This window comes from Dermacentor andersoni, chromosome 2, assembly GCF_023375885.2.
Source record: "Dermacentor andersoni chromosome 2, qqDerAnde1_hic_scaffold, whole genome shotgun sequence".
In the NCBI taxonomy this organism is placed as follows: domain Eukaryota; kingdom Metazoa; phylum Arthropoda; class Arachnida; order Ixodida; family Ixodidae; genus Dermacentor; species Dermacentor andersoni.
This window is the reverse complement of record NC_092815.1, coordinates 96,762,327-96,782,773: the sequence shown is the minus strand read 5'-3', so window position 1 is coordinate 96,782,773 and position 20,447 is coordinate 96,762,327.

Sequence of the window (20,447 nt, the reverse complement as noted above, 5' to 3'; positions counted from 1 at the left end):
ACAATAACAGTGGCTGAGTGGACAGCGGCTGAATACTACCGAATAAAGGGCGCGTCTGCCCTACCGATAGGCGTTTGGCAATAACATGCATATGAATTCAATGGACTCTTTTGAGCAAGGTGTTCTCGACCAGTCTGCCTACGACAATGAGAACCCATTTAACCAGGCATGATTAATTCAACCGTTCCAGATCTTACGCTTAAGTTCCAAACATGCAGGACTCGTAGACGTACGGATAAGAAGAGAAAAAAGAAAGTTGTGTAAGACGACCCTCTGATGCGCCCTCAGCGCTTAACATGTCCCCTCCATGGATGGCTTTTATGGCGCTGCCGTGAATGGGAGTTCTCTGATTCGAACTCTATCTGGTTGTCCGTTGTCCGCTCTATTCGCACAACCGCGACAGCAACGCCAAATTTACCGATTAAACCAACAATAGCTGGGAGAACGTGAAAGGATTGGGTATTGCTACACACTAGGCCTGCTGAAAGCTAGGCACTGTGAGCTAGGTCAAATGTTTTCGTTCACTTGGGTCAAGAGCAGGGCTCACTGCCCAGGTCAAGTTCGCAGGGCCTTTATCACCGACACGAAAGACACTTTCATCCAAAGAGGCGGATAGATCAGCGTGAGATAGGGTGGCGGATAAATGGGGGTGTCTGCATACCTCGGCATTTAGAATGTAAAGAGGCAGTGAAAACGTGAGCTGGGCACTTTAATCGCTTCAAGCACTTAAAGAGACACTAAAGGTAAACACTAAAGCAGTTTAGACTGACAAAGTGTTACTCCAAAACTCTGTTTTTTGTTAATATGGTGGTTATGGATCGATAATTCAAAGAGACAATGAAATCAAAGGTCCATTTTCTTAGTTTCGCGCCGGAGCTCAAGCAACAGTATACGTCAGTGTGATGTCAGGGGTTTCAATGCATTTTGGTGAGCCAGGGCTGTTTTGGTTCAGGAAAAGTTCTTGAAACTTGACAGGTTCATTATTTAGCTCTTTTAGAGTGCAATGTAGTCCATGTTTGCCGAATAAAGACTTAACTACCAAATTCATGACCTCGGGGTGAGCCGGTGCAGGAACGTGACTACAGCGCCAGTCCATCGTTCTTGAATCTTTTCTGGCTTACCGAGCGTCCTCTCGCGGTTAGAGCGCCTTTTTCGGTGTTTTAGTGGAGTACTTTGCTAACACAGCTCAAACAATTTATATCTTTAGTGTCCCACGCTCCCCTACCCTCCGTGTAATAGTGCCCCATTACTGCACTCATTCAAAAATAATGCTATTGCTGAAAAAGGTCATTTCTCAAAGATAAGTCACGGGACGTCTGCATATTACCGTTTCTCATACAAGGGAACCAGGCTCATTTTTCTCTATACTTAGTTCTTCGAGCGATCTTCGGAGAATTACCGGAAATTGTCTCCTTCGCATCATCGACAAACTCTGCACGCTGCCGCACAGGCGCTAATTTATTCTCAAATGCCGGTCTTCAATTGTGTGCCATAGAACAAAATATAAAAGTGTCTTTGAACGGAGCGTGCGCACAGTATCGTTTTTCTAATGTACTGCGCGTTTATTGCCGTGAAAGTGTTAATTATGGGTCCTAGTTGGACGACCTGCACAGTTGAAACAACAAAGAAACATTTGTCTTCTCTACATCGCTTGCAAGGAAAAGTCATGCGATATACTTTCAGGGCCGTAAAGCAGATATGAAATATTCCTGCTTTCCCTGATAATGGCGTTTGGTATAACAAAGACAGCGTCAACCAATACCACATAAATTTATGAGAAGCCTACAAAAAAGAAACAATTATTCGTAAGTTATGTCCCGAAATCGCCGCAGTTCCCAGCGTCTGCCACGGCCACTGGTTGTCCACGGAGAGCCCATAGGTAACGCTTTCGGGGCCGGGCCAGCTTTGCTCAAGGGGTCTTCAGCCTGGCTTCCAGGTCTTGTGCGATGTGCTGCTTTTTTTCGCTATTCTAGAATGTCTTGTCAGCGTCACTCGCTGTAAACGCGCTATTCTGATAGAGGACGTTATCCATGTGGTTTTGAACAAGCAGCACAGAATGTTTGCTCAAAATGCTGCGCATGTGCTCGATACACTGAGTACAGTACAGGAATGCGCCGCTGTACAGTTCAGTACAGGAATGCGCCGCTGGCTACCGTCATTTCGTGCACAGGGGATCCCAAAGTGAATTCACCGATTGATAACACAGAAGATATGGTGCACTGCCTGTGCGAACGACATAACAGTTGCAACAACTGTCTGTGCAAACGACAAAACACTTCGGCGTATTGTTTGTGATTTTGTGCTGTCGTTATTATGCTTGGGCTCATCGTACATCACTCTCTCTTTCTCTTTCTTTAGCTTTGTATCCTCCGTTCTTCCTCTACCCGCAGTTCAAGGTAGTAAACAGGACTTCGCCTCACATGGGTAACCTCGCTGCATTTTCCTCTATATCTTTCGTTCTCTCATTTCATTATATAGGCACACGCTTTTGCCTTGCAGTGTTCGCCTTCAAAGGTTGTACGGCTTCCTTCCACATGCCACGTGGCACTTGCTCCAATGTTGCATAAATGAAGTTCCAGGGCGCTTACAAAAACTTTCTTTTTCGCCAGGGAATCTGTTGGTTGGGCGATGGGCGCCGCCTTCCATAGCTCATAACGGCGTCGAATTTATGTAGTAGGAGCCCGGCTACATACAGACAAACACCATAAACCGAAAGGCTACACTTGTACGCAAGGTATTCCGATTTATTGACCTCGGCATAACGTGCAAACTCCCGCTGGCGAAGTCGTTCGAAAGTGATGCGAAACTGCTTTTTGGTTTGTTGTAAGAATTCTTGGCCACGGCCGAAATAACCAACGGCTGCTCTGGTGCGAGTGTATGCTGACATTATCAGCTCTACTAACGTTAACTGAACAGGCGGTTCAATCAATTATCCATTCATTTGTGACGTAATTAACAATTGTAATGAGCGTAATGGCCGTAATGGTAGGACGGCCGTATTTTAAATGGCTTAACCAACCAGGGCGCCCTGAAAGAGGTACCACCGAAATTCCTCAATAATTTCATGTCCTCCAAGTACACATTGCAAGTGCACCCTTGTGTCTGGGTCAGTTGATTGGAAACTTCTCAAGTCTGATCCTGACTCGGTATCACAATCAATGTCAACCGCGATGCTGTCTTATTAAAGCTTCGAAGCCCAAAGATAGATCGTCAAGAAGGTTGGCCATATAAAAAACGCCAATCTCAGCCACTGTACAATTGTGGCGGCTACTTCTTTTTGCATGACAATAATAGTGATACATGATAGGTACTACAGAATTAAAAAAAATACGAAAACGCCAGTAACTTAGAAAATATTGCTCGAATAGTGTTTAAGAGAGTAAACGGGGTTTCGTTGTGATCCAAGAAATACAGGAGACACACGAGGAATGGCAGACGTATACGATAATAACTGCGCGCACGTGGTCGCGTGATTAATGCAAGACGTACACAGATGAGAAAAAATTTCACCGGCCACGCTTCGTCCTGGCGCATATATCCGCAAGACGAGATAAACTATTTTGACTTGCTAACAGCAGAGTATTTAAGTGGGTACTAAATAATACACGGCGCACTCGCTCAGCAGCTTAGAGATAGACCACGCATTGTGGCAGCCAGAGGCCACGACCTTTGGGGGAGCAAATTCTGGCCACGAACACACGAAGAGAGAATCATCTATCTTGTATTCCGGTTCCTCTCCTACTGTGCTGCTTGGTTCTCGTGGGACACCGCTCGTTTCCAGGAGGACTTGCAAAGTGTGAAAAAGAAAAAGAAAGAGAAAGCCAGAGTGTAAAAAAGCACGCAAATCGGCATGCCAGTGTTGCTTCGAGTCCCACTAATGGCTTGCTGAGTAGCTGAGACACCCTTGGGATGTGTACTGCCGGTGAACATGCATGGTGACTTACAGCGCACGCTCCTGGAAAAGGAGTAAAGAGTAAAGGCGGCAGTGAACGTCAATTTGGCTGAAACACACGCGATGTGTCGGACATGTGACAAATAGAGCGCGGTGGAAGAGAAAGGGATATGCGGAAGTAATCAAAATGAATTATTGATGAATTATGTGAGTGCAAATACGGCAAATGCAGATCCATATTTACCAATAGGGATATACACGCTGGCTCGTCCCATGGATCAGAGTTATAGTGAACGAGGCCCGGGTTCACGAAAACGTTCTGTCGCCGAAACTGTTCGTAAGAGAAGGCGCCAGCCAATCGTAAGGTGCGACACAGTATCAGCATTGCCAAAAAGCACTTTCGAACGAAAATGTTTGTGAATTTGGCCTGAAATCCTTGAAGGTGCGCGTACGCAAAATTTTGAGACCCTTTAATCAGTGTCGCTGTCCCAAGTGGATTCAAACAAAAGGTGATACCACTTAGGTGATAAAAGTGCGTGGTTGAATAGCAGAAAGTGTGCGATTTGCACTAATTAACGCAAAGCTCGTACTTCCGACAAAGGCTGGGAATTATTACCTCGCGCTCATTAATAATAGTTGCAAAAAGGTCTTAAGAAATGCTTAATTAGGGTACATTAAGCGGGGCGGAAGAAAGAACAGAGCTAGACTTCCTCATTCCCCCTACCCTCTATTCTCTCCATGATTGAACTGGTAAACCGCGCTTTTATTGCAATACTAAGCCAATTCTATCCGAAACCTGTGAACCACAGTTCAGCGTTCTTATTGCGATAGCAATTCTATGGACGCTCGATACTTGTTCGTACCGCCGCCGTTGGCACCGCCGCGTTGTCATGGTACTGGCGGTGCTTGCGTGGCACGCCCCTGTATAGGGTTAGAAGGCCTTCGGAGACACGCAGTGCATTTGGATGCAAAAAAAGAAAAAATAACAGGTATATCAGTTTCAGCCAAAGGCGACGCTTTGAAAGAAATAGCAAGCTTTAGCGTTGCACCGAAGGCTACCCGTGAAGCTCGCACAATGAGGACCGCGGCCAGCGACGCTGCAGGCGTCGCAACTCGATGGTGGACGAGATAAGCCCGAAGATAAGACCGCAGCAATTTTAGCTTGAAATCTACTTCGAGGTATACCTAAACTGGTAATGGTATACTTCCATAGAAGCCCACATGTCAAGATTATGGTTGCTCGTTGCAACCATCGCCATCTACGTATTGGGAGGACAACTAACAGCAAGCACAAAAAAAATTATATATATATATATATATATATATATATATATATATATATATATATATATATATATATATATATATATGATATAAAGTGATGTCACAACCAGCCATGACAGTGACGTGAAGATCTTATGCTGCTTGGCGCGAATATTTGAATTTTTTTAGTGACCGGCATTTCGATCGCCATGCCAGCAGTTATTTTTTTTTTTCTTTTGAGGCTGAGGCGAGCTTGCGACTCACTTCAGCTGAAGCGCCAGCATGTCACTAAATTATAAAAGAAGCGTAGGTCTTAATGTGAACATAGTTACTCTGTTATTGACGGCAATTGCTCCAGTAGGTTCCGCAGGAAGGTGAGCGAACAGGACGACAATAAATGACAGTGCCACAGCGGTTTCAAAAGCAACTTCGCCCTCGTCGGGGCGCGCTAGCGCCCAACTGCGGGCATAAATAAAGTTGGCTCCAATCCAATCACTTTTATCCGTATAGAGTAATGCAACCAATACAATGGACCAAACAAAACACGTTTCAATAGATGAAAAGTACTATGGCGAGCACGCAGTCGTAATTTACAGCAAAATATGCGAAGCCTTTGCACACAGTCATTGGCGATTCCGCGCGACACCGTTCATTCATATCCAATAGTTATCAGACAAGACAACTTTGTTCCATGAAACATTCCACTTACTAATTTTGCTGCCCGTCGGACACTCAGAGCCAGTCTTACAGAGAATGAACGAACACAGCGCGACGTTTCTTCGCGGAGCGTTCCGCACTTGTCGTCACGATGAGACAAAGCATGTCGAATGCCGTAGCGCGAACTTTCACAATAACAACAACAAAATAAAAGGAACCCAGGGGCGGCTTCCACAAACATTTAGTAACGAAAATAATAACGAATTTATGAACGCGTCCCTGTGCGGGCTGGCGTTGTGTATGGAACATTTAAGAACGGATTCTTAAATATTCGTTATTATTTTCGTTATTAAATGTTCATGCAAGCCGTCCCCTGGTCACACCTTTTGCCAATGAATTCTGTGCTCTAGATCAGACAAAATTTGAAGTGAAGCGCACGCCACTATTTGAACAAACACGCAAGAAAATGAAAGAAAGCTCGGGCGAAACCACCGCATTTTTTATCGCATTTAAGTGAGCAACACCAATCCGCACGCCATAATAGCTGGTTTGCAGTCTTGCCAAGTCTTGCGCCAGAATCACTGGTTGGTATGGGTCACCAAGAACGAAATAATAAATTATCAAATAGAAAAAAATTAGAATTGTTGTTTCTGTACGCCCAAAATATTTGAAACGGAATATTTACTCATGTGACAATATGCTGATTTAAAATTTTCGAAGATTTCTTTTACATACTTTTTCTAGTTTCAGTGTTTGAAGAGGGAAGCATTCTGGGCACTTGCCAGTGACGCATGCGCCAGACGATACGATGTGAGACTTCGGCGCGGGAGAAGCGTGCGTGCAATCGTGAACTAATGGCTAGAGCATTGAGCTGCTGTGTTAGAAGACAGGTTCAATCCCACCATCGGTGACGTATTTCTTAGTAGCAATATAAGTGCACTTCACCCACTTTGTAGCTATCTAACAGAAATCGCAAGGAGGTGCGCTGAGCATACGCGATTGTTCACACGCGTGTACAGCGAACGAAAATTACATTGAGCGTAGCACGAGGAAAGAGAAAATTCTGTCTATGGAAAGACAGCAGATGGACACACTCTTAACCCGGAGAAAAAATTTTTAAGCAACCATCGAAGACCGTTGCCAAAGTAAGTGAAATGCGGGCAGCAAGCATTAAAGAGACACACTCGCAATACTTCGGAAGTACACTGCTGGCGTCGATTTACAGTGGTGTTTCATGATGACCGCACAAGTTATTGTCGACATCTTTTGGCAGACGACATGACAGTGTGATGACGACGTTGTGACGACGAAATAGATGACGCCGCGTGGGCAACGGTAGCTTGACCAAGACGGCATGGCGACAACGGAGTGAAGTTAGCTTAACACCGATGAAATGGCAGCGGCTCCTCACCTGTGCCTTTTTTTTTCTCTCCACTCGTTGCTTCGCGGTAACCATATACTTCCGAGTTCATTCGCTTGAAAACTGTGCCAATCCCACGCACTACAGGAGTCGGTTTAAGCAAAGCTGCTGTGAGCCGGCAAGGTGCTGACTTCTTAAGCGGTGCAAAAAGCGAAGTCTGTAGGCCATGCCCACTCCAAAACGTTGTTAAAGTGTTCAATTTACAGTAACTTTTCATCTTTAAAAAAAAAACTGTAGCGCAGCGTCTACACGATGCAGCAATTACATCTTCGTTTGTGGGTTGAACCACTTCCGGCGGTGACAGGGTGTCACGTCCAGCTTATGTAGGACGTTTTGGATCTCATATGAAACGAATTCTAGACGAGTAGTTATGTTCAAGGAGTTAGCAGTAGTTGCCAGTCTGCGTGCTACTTCGTTTGCAGTTATGCCAATGTGACTAGGGAGCCTTTGAATTCGAATTTGGTGGTCGGAAAAAGAAACAATGTGCGATTGTGCAGAAAAATTAGCTTAAAGGAATGCGCGTTGACCCTTGAACTAGCAGTTGTACAAACTGCTTGAGTGAACTCCTGCATGAAACAAATACCATCGCGTTAAGTTAGCCACGCTGTTACAGAGTACCGAAAACAATCCCAAAGTGAAAAAGAGGATGTTTCGTATTTTGCTTGTCGCGAAACGCGCAGTGTTCACATAGCACTATTACTCATCGAGAAATTGAATTTCGCCGTGTTCTAGAAATACATTCGCTATTTTTAATTTCTCGTACATATATTTTTTCTGTATTATTTTTCCGTTGACAGTATTGGCACCTACTCCGCAGTGGAGCACCAGTAGGCGAGTCGAATTACTGAGCCATCAGTATAAAGCACTTAAGTGTAAAAATATGGTTAATCTTGAAACACTCTTGACTTATCGCGACTAAAAATATTGCTGCGGGCGAAGAGGGATGAAGACCACAGTAAGATATTTCTTAATACAAGGCCAGCTATAAATGAATATTCTGAGGATTACGTATCTCCACAGTCTTGCGCAACATAAATAAATAACAAAATAAATAAATAAATAAATAAATAAATAAATAGTACGAATCACACCAATTTAACTATGTGCGCATTTTTCTGTGCGTTAAGACGCGACGAGCAAACTACGCATCCAATAAATTCCGACATATTTCTTTCCATCGCTCATAAATAGTCATTTAACGCGACCCTGCTGCAACAGCGCTCATCACCTACTTACTATATAGTGGCCGACTCAGGCCATGCTGACAATTACGAGAAGAGGAGGCACACAGTTAACGATGCCTTTACTAAGCCCTCAGATCAAACACATTAGTGCATGGCATGAGTGAAAAGCTATAAAGTGCGCTTCAATAACCCGCCAGCATTATTGAGCAGCAGAATGTTTTACCGTGTATTTAGGATTTTCTCGTATTCGACATTCTCATATAAAGGCTAACCTTACATTCTTTCCATTGGGCGAGATGATACTGGCTGCGCGTGGAGCGCACATTCCCCTGCTTGTCCGACTCACACTTTTGTCGTGATATAACTCAGAACTTAGTCATCATGATTCAACATGCAGCAGTATAAAGCAATCAGTTTATTTGAAGTATCGTTTTGTTCGAAGCTTTTTATGTACACGCTGCTGCTACGTGTACCTGTAAGATCGGCTGTCCCTCGTACATCAATACGTAGCTTTATGCGTAAAATTATATGTAAGTTAGGACAGCAGTGGACACATTAAAATTTCTCTTCCTCACCATTCAGAATAAACTCCAAATTAACGGGTCCGACTTCTTCAAATGAGCAAGAAAATGACACACAATCAGAAAGAGATACTTTCTAAGCTGTCGGCGATTCAACTTAAACATGACTCGCTTGAAGCACAGATGTTGGACATGCACAAGCGACTTTGCTCTATCGAAAGCAAAGTCCAGAGAGAGAGAAAATGATAAGTGAAAGGTAGGGAGGTTAACCAGGACTGAGCCCGGTTGGCTACCCTACACTGGGGAAAGGGAAAGGGGGACGGAAAGATAAAAAAAAAGAGAGAAAGTCCACTGGAGATATCAGTCGGTCACTCAGCCCGAATCACAGACGCTGACTCAATCCGGTCGCTTTCAAATATCGCAGCAGCGCTTTTGTGGCCTTTTGTAGCTGTGATATGCGAGGCCATGATCACAAGATCTTGTTCAAGGTGAACGGCTTTCCATCTAGCTGATTGAGAGCTGTGCAGAGGTCTTGCCTTTCATTTTCATAAGATGGGCAGTAGCACAGTAGGTGTTCTATGGTTTCCTCGACACCGCAGGCATTGCACTCGGCGCTATCAGCCATTCCAATCAGAAATGCATAAGCATTTGTGAATGCGACGCCCAAACGTAAGCGGCACAGCACTGTTTCCTCATTTCGCGGAAGACCTGGTAACAGCCGCAGTTGCATAGAGGGATCGAGGGAATGCAAGCGATGGTGAGTGAATTCAGGTGCGTGCCACCTCTCCAATGTCAAAGAGTGCGCTAGCTTGCCTAAGTGTTGGGCTGCGTCGGTCCGCGATAAAGGTATTGAAACAAGGGTTGCTCCCTCGTGAGCTTTTCTAGCAGCTTCGTCAGCGAGGTCGTTGCCGGAGATACCGCAATGACCAGGCAGCCACTGAAACACGACGTCGTGTCCTTTCGCGATCATGTGATGGTGCATTTCTCGTATCTCCGACACGAGTTGTTCACATGACCCGCGACGAAGAGATGCCAGAAGACATTGTAAGGCCGCCTTCGAATCGCAGAATATAGCCCACCGATTAGCCGGTTGGTTATTAATATAATCAACGGCACCTCGGAGGGCAACAAGCTCCGAACTAGTCGATGTTGTCAAGTGAGAAATCTTGTATTGGATGCTTAGTGAACGGGATGGTATAACCACTGCGCTGGTGGAGCTGGTCTGAGTGGAAGACCCATCCGTATATATATGTACTCGATCACAGTAGAAAGTGTGCAAACAATCCAGAGCTGCTTGCTTCAAGGCCAAGGTAGGCAGGTCGGTCTTCTTTCTTATCCCTGGAATCGTAAGACGCACTTGAGGTTGTTTTAAACACCACAAAGCTGAGGTTGAACGTGCAGAGGGTGTGAAACCCGATGGTAAGGAGGCACGATGGATGTTGACCTTGTTGGAGATGGACGCCTGTGGTCGTCGTTCTGGCAGGCACGCAAGAGAGCTTGACTGCATCCGTGAAACATGACGAACATGGGCTCTAAGCGTGTCGGTGCTGATGTAAGTCGTGATCGGATGGTCTTGAGCCATTATAATGGTTCCAGCTGTCGAGGCGCTGCGCGGAAGGCCTAGGCAAACACGTAGTGCCTGCGCCTGCACGCTCTGAAGTTCTCGAAGATTTGACTTGCATGTTTTAGTAAGCACGGGGGAGCTATAGCGTAGGAATCCGATGAACAGTGCTCGATATAACTGTAGCATGGAGCCCACTGACGATCCCCATGTTTTGCCGGCGATGAACTTGAAGACGTGAACAATAGATGTGAGCTTCTTCTTTAAGTGGGCAACATGAGGGCTCCAAGTGAGGTCCCGGTCTACAATGACGCCCAAAAACCGGTGATTTCTCTTGTAGCAGATAGGCTGACCATTGATGCATACTGGATAAGGAGTCATCGTTTTTCGCGTAAAAGCGACTAATGCATATTTTTCTGTTGAGATGGTAAGGCCTTGTGCGTGAAGGTAGTCAGATGCCTGTGTTGCTGCTTTCTGTAGCCGTGCGCGAACCTGCAGGCGAGTGGCCGCTGATGTCCAGATGCAGATGTCGTCGGCGTAGATTGAAACACTCACTGTTTCCGGTAGGGATTCGGCCAGCCCAAGAAGCGCGAGGTTGAAAAGAATAGGGCTTAGAACACCGCCTTGGGGAACGCCTCGGCATGTGTAGTGGTCGGTAGTCGGACCATCTTCCGTTCGTACGAACAAGGACCTTTGTGTCAAGTAGTTACTGACCCATCGATATACTCGCCCTCCTAGTTCAATTGTCAGAAGTGAGTCTAGAATGGTTTGATGGGAAACGTTGTCGTAAGCGCCTTTCACGTCAAGAAAGAGCGCTACTGATAATCGCTTCCGAGATTTTTGTTGTTCCACAGATGATACTAGATCGATGACACTGTCAATCGATGAACGACCGCGTCGAAATCCCGCCATAGAGTCAGGGTAAATTTTATGGTGTTCAAGGTACCATTCGAGACGCATGAGGATCATACGTTCCATGAGCTTCCCGACGCAGCTGGCAAGAGCTATAGGCCGATAGGATGCCAGTTCGAGTGGTGACTTTCCTGCTTTTAGAAGCGGTACCAGGCGGCTGCGTTTCCATTCCTGTGGGACGACACCATCTTGCCATGAACTATTAAAAAGGCTGAGGAGTTCTCTTCGTGCTTCTCCGCCTAGGTGGCGCAAAGCAGTATATGTTATGCCATCGGGTCCTGGTGAAGACGAACACCTGCATAGCGCCATAGCAGCTTCTAACTCTTCCATAGAGAATGGAGCGTCCATACTTGCATCTCGTGGGCCGGGGATGTTGCCTAGAGCCATGTCAGGGACTAAAACTGTGCCGCCGGCGACGTTCGCACAAAATTCCTCTGCGACGTCTATCTCGCGGCGGTTTTGATAGAGAGCAAGGGCGTTGAATGGGTGTCGTTGCTGGGGACTTGAGCAAAGACCCCGTAGGGTACGCCACACACGGGACAATGGCTTGCGGGGGTCTAGTGAGTCGCAAAAACATTTCCATCTTTGATCCGCCAGCTTATCCATTCGGCGTTTGATCTTCTTTTGCATGCGCCGAGCTTCTCTGAGGTCAAGAATTGACTTCGTGCGCCTGTACCTCCTTTCAGCTCGGCGACGTAGTGCACGAAGCCTTTCCAATTCAATGTCATTCTCTGTACGCTTTTTCGAATGTGTGAAGCAGCGTGTACAATCTTGCATAGCGTCTGCAATTATGTCTTCTAATCTTCGTGCAATATGTGTCTTGCATGTGTCTTCTAGGCGATTTTGAAAGACTGACCAGTCAATTTGGCGAGAGACTACCGGTAATGCGGCGTCTAGTCCATCGATTCTCACATAGGTCGGAATATGATCACTTCCATGGGTTTCAATATCAGTGAACCACTGCACGCTCAAAGTCAGGCAACGTGACACCAAAGTCAAGTCAAGGCAGCTACTGTATGTAGTTCCTCGCAGAAATGTCGGGCTTCCGTTATTTAGAAGACACAGGTTGTGGCCTGATGCAAAGGATACTAGTGACCTGCCCCTCGAATTTATCCTGGAGGTGCCCCATATATGGTGGTGAGCGTTGAAGTCCCCTGTTATTATCCAAGGACCGGGAGTATGAGCCATAACATCTTCCAGTCTTTTTCTATCAAACTGACTTGTTGGGGAAAAGTAGACGCCAATAAGAGTAAAAGACAGCTTCTTCTTTTTCACAGAAACACAGACGTATTGGTTACCGTCGTGTGGCGCTACGTGTTGGGAAAAATACGTAAGGTCCTTGCGAATGTAAACCAGAACCTTACTACTACGGACACACGTGTTTGAAAGAAAAGATTCATATCCCGATAGTCTTATGGAGGCTGATAAGTTCGGTTCACAGATGACCAGTATAGGAAAATGGTTTGCAAATACGAACTGTCGGAAATCCGAAATACGAGACCTCAGGCCTCTCGCATTCCATTGGAATATGGAGGCACTTCTCACATCATCCCGGAACGATCTTTGTTGTTGTCGATGAGCCATGGTTCTGCTGTAGAAGTTCTCAAGCACTGGACTTCTGAAGGCTCGCCAGAACCGGACTGATGGCATCCAGCGCTTGCAATGCACTTCGAGCTGTTGGTGTCTGTAGCTTGTCCAGTAGAACACGAATAGAACTCACCAGAGAGCTGATCATAACAATTGGTTGATCTTGGTCCGCCAATTTATCAGGAACAGACGAAGTGTCCCCTACTGCAGAAGTATCATTTCGCTCAGTAGGGGCATGTAGCTTCGGGAGTGCAGGCCACGCGTCAGCAGCCGTGCTGTTCGATGCACCCTTGTCCTTTGAGCTGACTGCGTTTGGCCTGGGCGGAAGAGTGGGTGGTAATATACGTGTGTGGCGTTCTGCAGAGGCTTTGGAGGCTCTTGATCGACGTCGGCGACGTGATCGTCGTCGCTTAATAGATGCTGCTGCTTCTCGGTGAGACGAGTGGTCTCTAACCATTTTCTTCAATATTTGCATTTCCTTTCGTATCAAAGGGCATTTCTTAGAAGATGCATCGTGAGGGCCGCAGCAGTTTGTGCACTTCAGCACACTGGCCTCGCACGTGTTTGTGGTGTGGGGCCCAGTGCAGCGAGAACAGAGGGTAGTGTTATTGCACACACTACTCGCATGGCCAAGCTTCTTGCACTTCCAGCACTGCAGCGGTTTTGGTATAAAGGGGCGAACTGCGTGTCGGAAGTGACCCACTTTTACGTGCGATGGGAGGGATTCGCCCTTAAATATGATCTGCACACACCGTGACGTGCCGAGACGAAACGCGTTTGTGATGATGGTGTTTTCCGTAGCTGGCTTGATTAAGATTGACAGATCGGAGTCGACGATGGTCTCGGCAACATCGTAAATTACGCCAGTACGGACTTGTTTGCCGAGCGGAATATAAGGGCGGACTTTCATCCCGCCAAGTTCCGTGACCTTGCGCAAGGAATCCAACGCAGCCGCGTGTTCTACGTCAATAGCTAGCACGTTCTTACGGGTGTTCACCCTGATGTCTTTGATTTCGTTTGGAACCAGCGCCTCTAGATGAGAAGACACGACTTGCCTGTTGAGGCGTCTCAGGTTGTCAGTGGCGAGAACTGGCGAGAACAGGATGGTGAGCTCCTCGGTATCCCGCGAAGATCTCACGGTGGACTCACTCAAATTCGATGACGCGCTGAGAAATCTTCGCTTTGCTTTACGACTCCGCACCAGCTCGAAGGTGTCGTCGCAAGAATCTTCACTGCTGACATAGTACTGCATCGTGTCGTCGCTGTCAGTGTCGCTCTCGGTGCCGTTGCGCTTCCTGGAGGCAGCCGCCGCGGGCACTGCCGAGCCCGGCGGACGCGCGTGAGGCTCCATCTCCATCGCAGTTAAGGAGGAAATAGCAGTTCACTGGCAAAGTCTAAAAAAAAATCCACAAAATAAGTAGAGCTGGAAGACTCGGTGTTCTGCCTGAAAGGCACTTCGTCTTCGTCTCCATCTCAAAGCAAAGTACAAAGCGTCGATGAAACTCAGAGCTGGCTTAGGAACCTCGAAATTGTCGTCTCAAAATCCTGTGACGAAACGAGAAGTCTGATTAATGCAGTAGATGATCTGGATAACCGATCACGGCGCAATAACCTGATAATTAGAGGCGTGGTAGGGAGGGTGACCACGATACTGAAGAAATACTGCTGAGGAAAGTTAACAATGAGGTGGTTAGTGCCATTTTGGGAGTACGAGTTTAATCGAAAGAATACATAGACTTGGCAGGAGGTTGGCCGGTAAGGCCTGCATGATATTTTACAGGGTGGCAGACTGCAGAGACAAAGCAAGAATTCTGAGTAATTGTTCAAGACTTAAGGGAGCGAATTACAGTGTTTCCGAGGACTTTTAAAAAGAGAGTTGCGGAAATAAGGGAAAAGATGTGGAACTCAGCTGCAGAAGAGAAGAATAAATTGAGTAAAGCTAAGCTTATTTTTGATTAACTAAAGGTAAATAAGGTTCTCTATGCCTGGAACGAGGAAAAGAACGAAAGATACAAGTGTGGTAGTGAACCAAGAATAATCAGTGACTGACAAGAACATAAAGAACGTCGATGTTCCAAAATAATCAATGTAAACGCCAGAAGCCTGTTAAATAAGGGACAGGCACCAGAGTTTATAATTTTGGAGTATGAAACCAACCTGATCGGGATTACGGAGATACGGCTGAACAACAGCATTTTTCATGTAGAAGTTACGCCCCCGGGGTATAGCATAGTTAGGAAAGAGGTGGAGGCGCAGTAATTCTTATTAAACAAAATACCCTCTTTACTATTATAGCAGTCCAAGGTGGTATCGAAAGCGTTTGGATGAAGACAACATTAAGTAATGGCAGTGTTTTTATCGGGAGCGTATCATCATCAGCAGCCTGGTTACGCCCACTGCAGGGCAAAGGCCTCTCCCATACTCCTCCAACTGCCCCGGTCATGTACTGATTGTGGTCATGTCGTACCTGAAAACTTCCTAATCTCATCCGCCCATCTAACTTTCTGCCGCCCCCTGCTACGCTTCCCTTCCCTTGGAATCCAGTCCGTAACCCTTAATGGCCATCGGGTACCTTCCCTCCTCACTACATGTCCTGCCCATGCCCATTTCTTTTTCTTGATTTCAACTAAGAAGTCATTAGCTCGCGTTTGTTCCCTCACCCAATCTGCTCTTTTCTTAACCCTTAACGTTACACCCATCATTCGTCTTTCCATAGCTCGTTGCGTCGTCCTCAATTTAAGTAGAACCCTTTTCGTAAGCCTCCAGGCTTCTGCACCATACGTGAGCACTGGTAAGACACAGCTGTTATACACTTTTCTCTTGAGGGATAATGACAACCTGATGTTCATGATCTGAGAATACCTGCCAAACGCAGCCCAGCCCACTCTTATTTTTCTGATTATTTCATTCTCACGATCCGGATCCGCGGTCGCTACCTGCCCTAAGTAGATGTATTCCCTTACCACTTCCAGTGTCTCGCTACCTATCGTAAACTGCTGTTCTCTACCGAGACTGTTAAACAATACCTTAGTTTTCTGCAGATTAATTTTTAGACCCACCCTTCTGCTTTGCCTCTCCAGATCAGTGAGCATGCATTGCAATTGGTCCCCTGAGTTACTAAGCAAGGCAATATCATCAGCGAATCGCAAGTTACTAAGGCATTCTCCATTAACTCTTATCCCCAATTCTTCCCAATCCAGGTCTCTGAATACCTCCTGTAAACACGCTGTGAATAGCATTGGAGAGATCGTATCTGCCTGCCTGACTTCTTTCTTTATTGGGGTTTTGTTGCTTTCTTTATGGAGGATTACGGTGGCTGTGGAGCCGCTATAGATATCTTTTAGTATTTTTACATACGGCTCGTCTACACCATGATTCCGTAATGATTCCATGACTGCTGAGGTTTCGACTGACTCAAACGCTCTTTCGTAATCAATGAAAGCTATATATAACGGTTGGTGATATTCCACACATTTCTCTATTACCTGATTGATAGTCTGAATATGGTCTATTGTCGAATAGCCTTTATGGAATCCTGCCTGGTCCCTTGGCTGACGGAAGTCTAAGCTGTTCCTGATTCTATTTGCGATTACCTTAGTAAATACTTTGCAGGCAACAGACAGTAAGCTGATTGGTCTATAACTTTTCAATTCTTTGGCGTCCCCTTCCTTATGGATTAGGATTATGTTAGCGTTCTTCAAAAATTCCGGTACGCTCGAGGTAATGAGGCATTGCGTATACAGGGTGGTCAGATTTTCTAGAACAATGTGCCCACCATCCTTCAACAAATCTTCTGTTACCTGATCCTCCCCAGCTGCCTTCCCCCTTTGCATAGCTCCCAAGGCGTTCTTTACTTCTTCCGGCGTTACTTGTGGGATTTCAAATTTTTCTAGACTATTCTCTCTTCCATTATCGTCGTGGGTGCCACTGGTACTGTACGAATCTCTATAGAACTCCTCAGCCACTTGAACTATCTCATCCATATTAGTAATGATATTGCTGTCTTCGTCTCTTAACGCATACATCTGATTCTTGCCAATTCCTAGTTTCTTCTTCACTGCTTTTAGGCTCCCTCCATTCCTGAGAGCATGTTCAATTCTATCCATATTATAATTCCGTATGTCCGCTGTGTTACGCTTGTTGATTAACTTAGAAAGTTCTGCCAGTTCTATTCTAGCTGTAGACTTAGCGGCTTTCATACATTGGCGTTTCTTGATGAGATCTTTCGTCTCCTGCGATAGCTTACTGGTATCCTGTCTAACGGAGTTACCACCGACTTCTATTGCACACTCCTTAATGATGCCTATAAGATTGTCGTTCATTGTTTCAACACTAAGATCCTCTTCCATAGTTAAAGCCGGTATACCTGTTCTGTAGCTTGATCCGGAATTCCTCTGTTTTCCCTCTTACCGCTAACTCATTGATTGGCTTCTTATGTACCAGTTTCTTCCGTTCCCTCCTCAAGTTTAGGCTAATTCGAGTTCTTACCATCCTATGGTCACTGCAGCGCACCTTCCCGAGCACGTCCACATCTTGTATGATGCCAGGGTTAGCGCAGAGTATGAAGTCTATTTCATTTCTAGTCTCGTCATTCGGGCTCCTCCACGTCTACTTTCAGCTATCCCGCTTGCGGAAGAAGGTATTCATTAGCCGCATATTCTTCTGTTCTGCAAAGTCTACTAATAACTCTCCCCTGCTATTCCTAGTGCCTATGCCATATTCCCCCACTGAGTTGTCTCCAGCCTGCTTCTTGCCTACCTTGGCATTAAAGTCACCCATCAGTATAGTTTATATTGTTTTGACTTTACCCTATTGGCTATTGGAGGAATTAGAGGGCAGTACATGGGATATAATAGAACTCAGTGAAGTTAGGAGGACAAATAAAGCATATGCAGTGCTAAAAAGCGGGCACGTCCTGTGCTACCGGGGCTTAGCGGAGAGACGAGAACTAGGAGTGGGATTTTTCATTAATAAGAATATAGCTGGGTAACATACAGGAATTCTATAGCATTAACGAGAGAGTGGCAGGTCTTGTTGTGAAACCTAGTGAGAGGTACAAATTGAAAGTCGTACAGGTCTACGCCCCTATACATCCAGTCATGATGACCAGGACGTCGAAAGCTTCTATGAAAACGTTGAATCGGCGGAAGCGTATACAGAGCACCAAATACGATGACAACGCAAATGCTTCAACTTCGTAAATTCATGGATTCCAGTTTTAAACAGGGCGACAATATTGTGCTTTTGTGTGATTTCGATCTTCCGGGTAGTTACTGGAACTCATATTTACCTGGTGAAGCAAACGTGGCACTTAATGAAGAGTTATTAGAATTGATATACTGTTAAAACTTTGTACAAGTCGTAACTGATGATACGCGGATTTATGAATCAAGATCATTCATTCTATACCATTTCTTTGTATCTAATTCTCTAACTAGCTATATAAATGAATGCGAAGAAGTTGAAGGTTTAGCTGATCATAAAATGGCTATGCTTTCCTTTGACTGGCCTCCATTCTCTTTGGATAAAGAATTGCCAAAGCAGATATTCAATTTCCATGCCACCGATGATGTTAGCATACTAGACTATCTTGAACATTCCTTTGACGAGTTTACTTCAATATACGAATGCAAGGCTAGTACGGACAGCTTGTGGGAACGCTTTTCATCAGTGGTAGCTCATTGCATTGAACATTTTATTCCTAAATGAAACAAACGAAGAGATAGGAAAAATCCATGTATAAACAAAGAAATAGTTCATTGAAAACGAAGAATCAAGAGGAAAAGGAAAGCATGTTCCAGAAACTCGAGCCCAGAAATGTTGAATACCCTTCATCAAATGAGGAAAGAACTTAAATGTCTTGTTCGGGATTTCAGGCGTAAGTTTTATAACATAACACTGGAAAAGTTTCTCTCGAACGAATGGACCTGCTAAGTTCTGGCGATATGTTAACCCATCAACAAAATCTTATTCTTCACCTAATCAAAAGTCACAGAGGAACGCGCAGAAGCTTTGAGTTCTTTTTTCTTTTCCGTATTCACCCATGACGACGGAACGGTGCCGATCTTGCCTGTTTCTCCTGATCGTACTTGGGCTGACAATGTCGTGATTAATGAAGCAGGCATCCTACACCTTCTTTTGCGTGTTAATGTTAAAAACAAGTGTCGGCACAGACCACATTCCCAACGAGTTTTTATACCAGTACGCTGAGAGGATAGCTAAATACTTAGCGATCATCTTTCAATCATCCATTAGCCAAAGTACCGTTCCTAGAGCTTGGAAACCTACCAAAATTGTACCTATTCATAAGGGTGGCATCACGACAGACGTAGGCAACTACAGGGCCATTTCCCTTAAGAGCACCTTCTCTAAGTTACTGGAGCATATCATTAGTGAACACATTTCAATATATATCGAAACACACAATGTATTGTCGCCAGAACAACATGGATTCCTCAAGGGTCTGTCTACCATAACGCAACTTGTTGAACTAGTTCATAACTTCTCTGAAACAACCAATAACCGTGGACAAAGAGATATCTTTCTTTAGATTTCTCCGAAGTATTTGATAAAATATCCCACCAAAAATTGTTGAAAATTGATGCTTTCTTTAAAAATTCTAATATAACTAACCGATTCAAATCTTATCTTCAGTCTCGAGAACGATACGTCGAAATAAGTGGCTGTAAATCAAGTCTCCTACTAGTACTGTCAAAGGAACCTCAGGGCAGTGTACTAGGGCCTCTCCTATTCTTGATATTTAGTAATGATCTTGCAAATTGTACAACTGCTCAACCATGATTATTTGCGGACGGTTGTGTGTTATACAATAAGATAACATCACTGGATGGTCAACTGGAATTACAGGCTAGTTTACAAAATATTACGGATGGTATGGCCAATGGCAAATGATACTGAACCCAGATAAATCTATGTCTATGTCCATAAGGAGAAAAAAGGTTATTCATGCTAACAGCTACAAAGTTCGCGACACTGAACTGAAAAAGGTAGTTCAACATAATTACATAGCCGTACTATTTACCGAAGACCTCCGGTGGAGAGAGAGACAGAGGAAAGGGGAAAGGCAGGGAGGTTAACCAGAGGGGAAGATCCGGTTTGCTACCCTACGCTGGGGAGAGAGTGTAGGGGGAGGTAAAGTGATAACAAAGTAGAGATAAAGAAAGTAGCATAGACATACAATCACAGTCGGTCCCTGTCGCCGCATACTGTTACCGCAGAGCGCAGTAGCACTTGCAGCACTATAAACATCTGTTCAGGCTACAGCCGCTTGTCCAATTCTGTTGCTTTTAAAAACGGCAACAGTACCCTCGTCGCCCTCCACTGCGATGGCTTGTGATGGTGGCATCTTAAAATGAGTTCTTCCGTTAGAGGTCTTCGGTCAAAGCGCGCTGTCGTGATTGCGAGCGATCTCTCTGTAAATTGTTTTCCA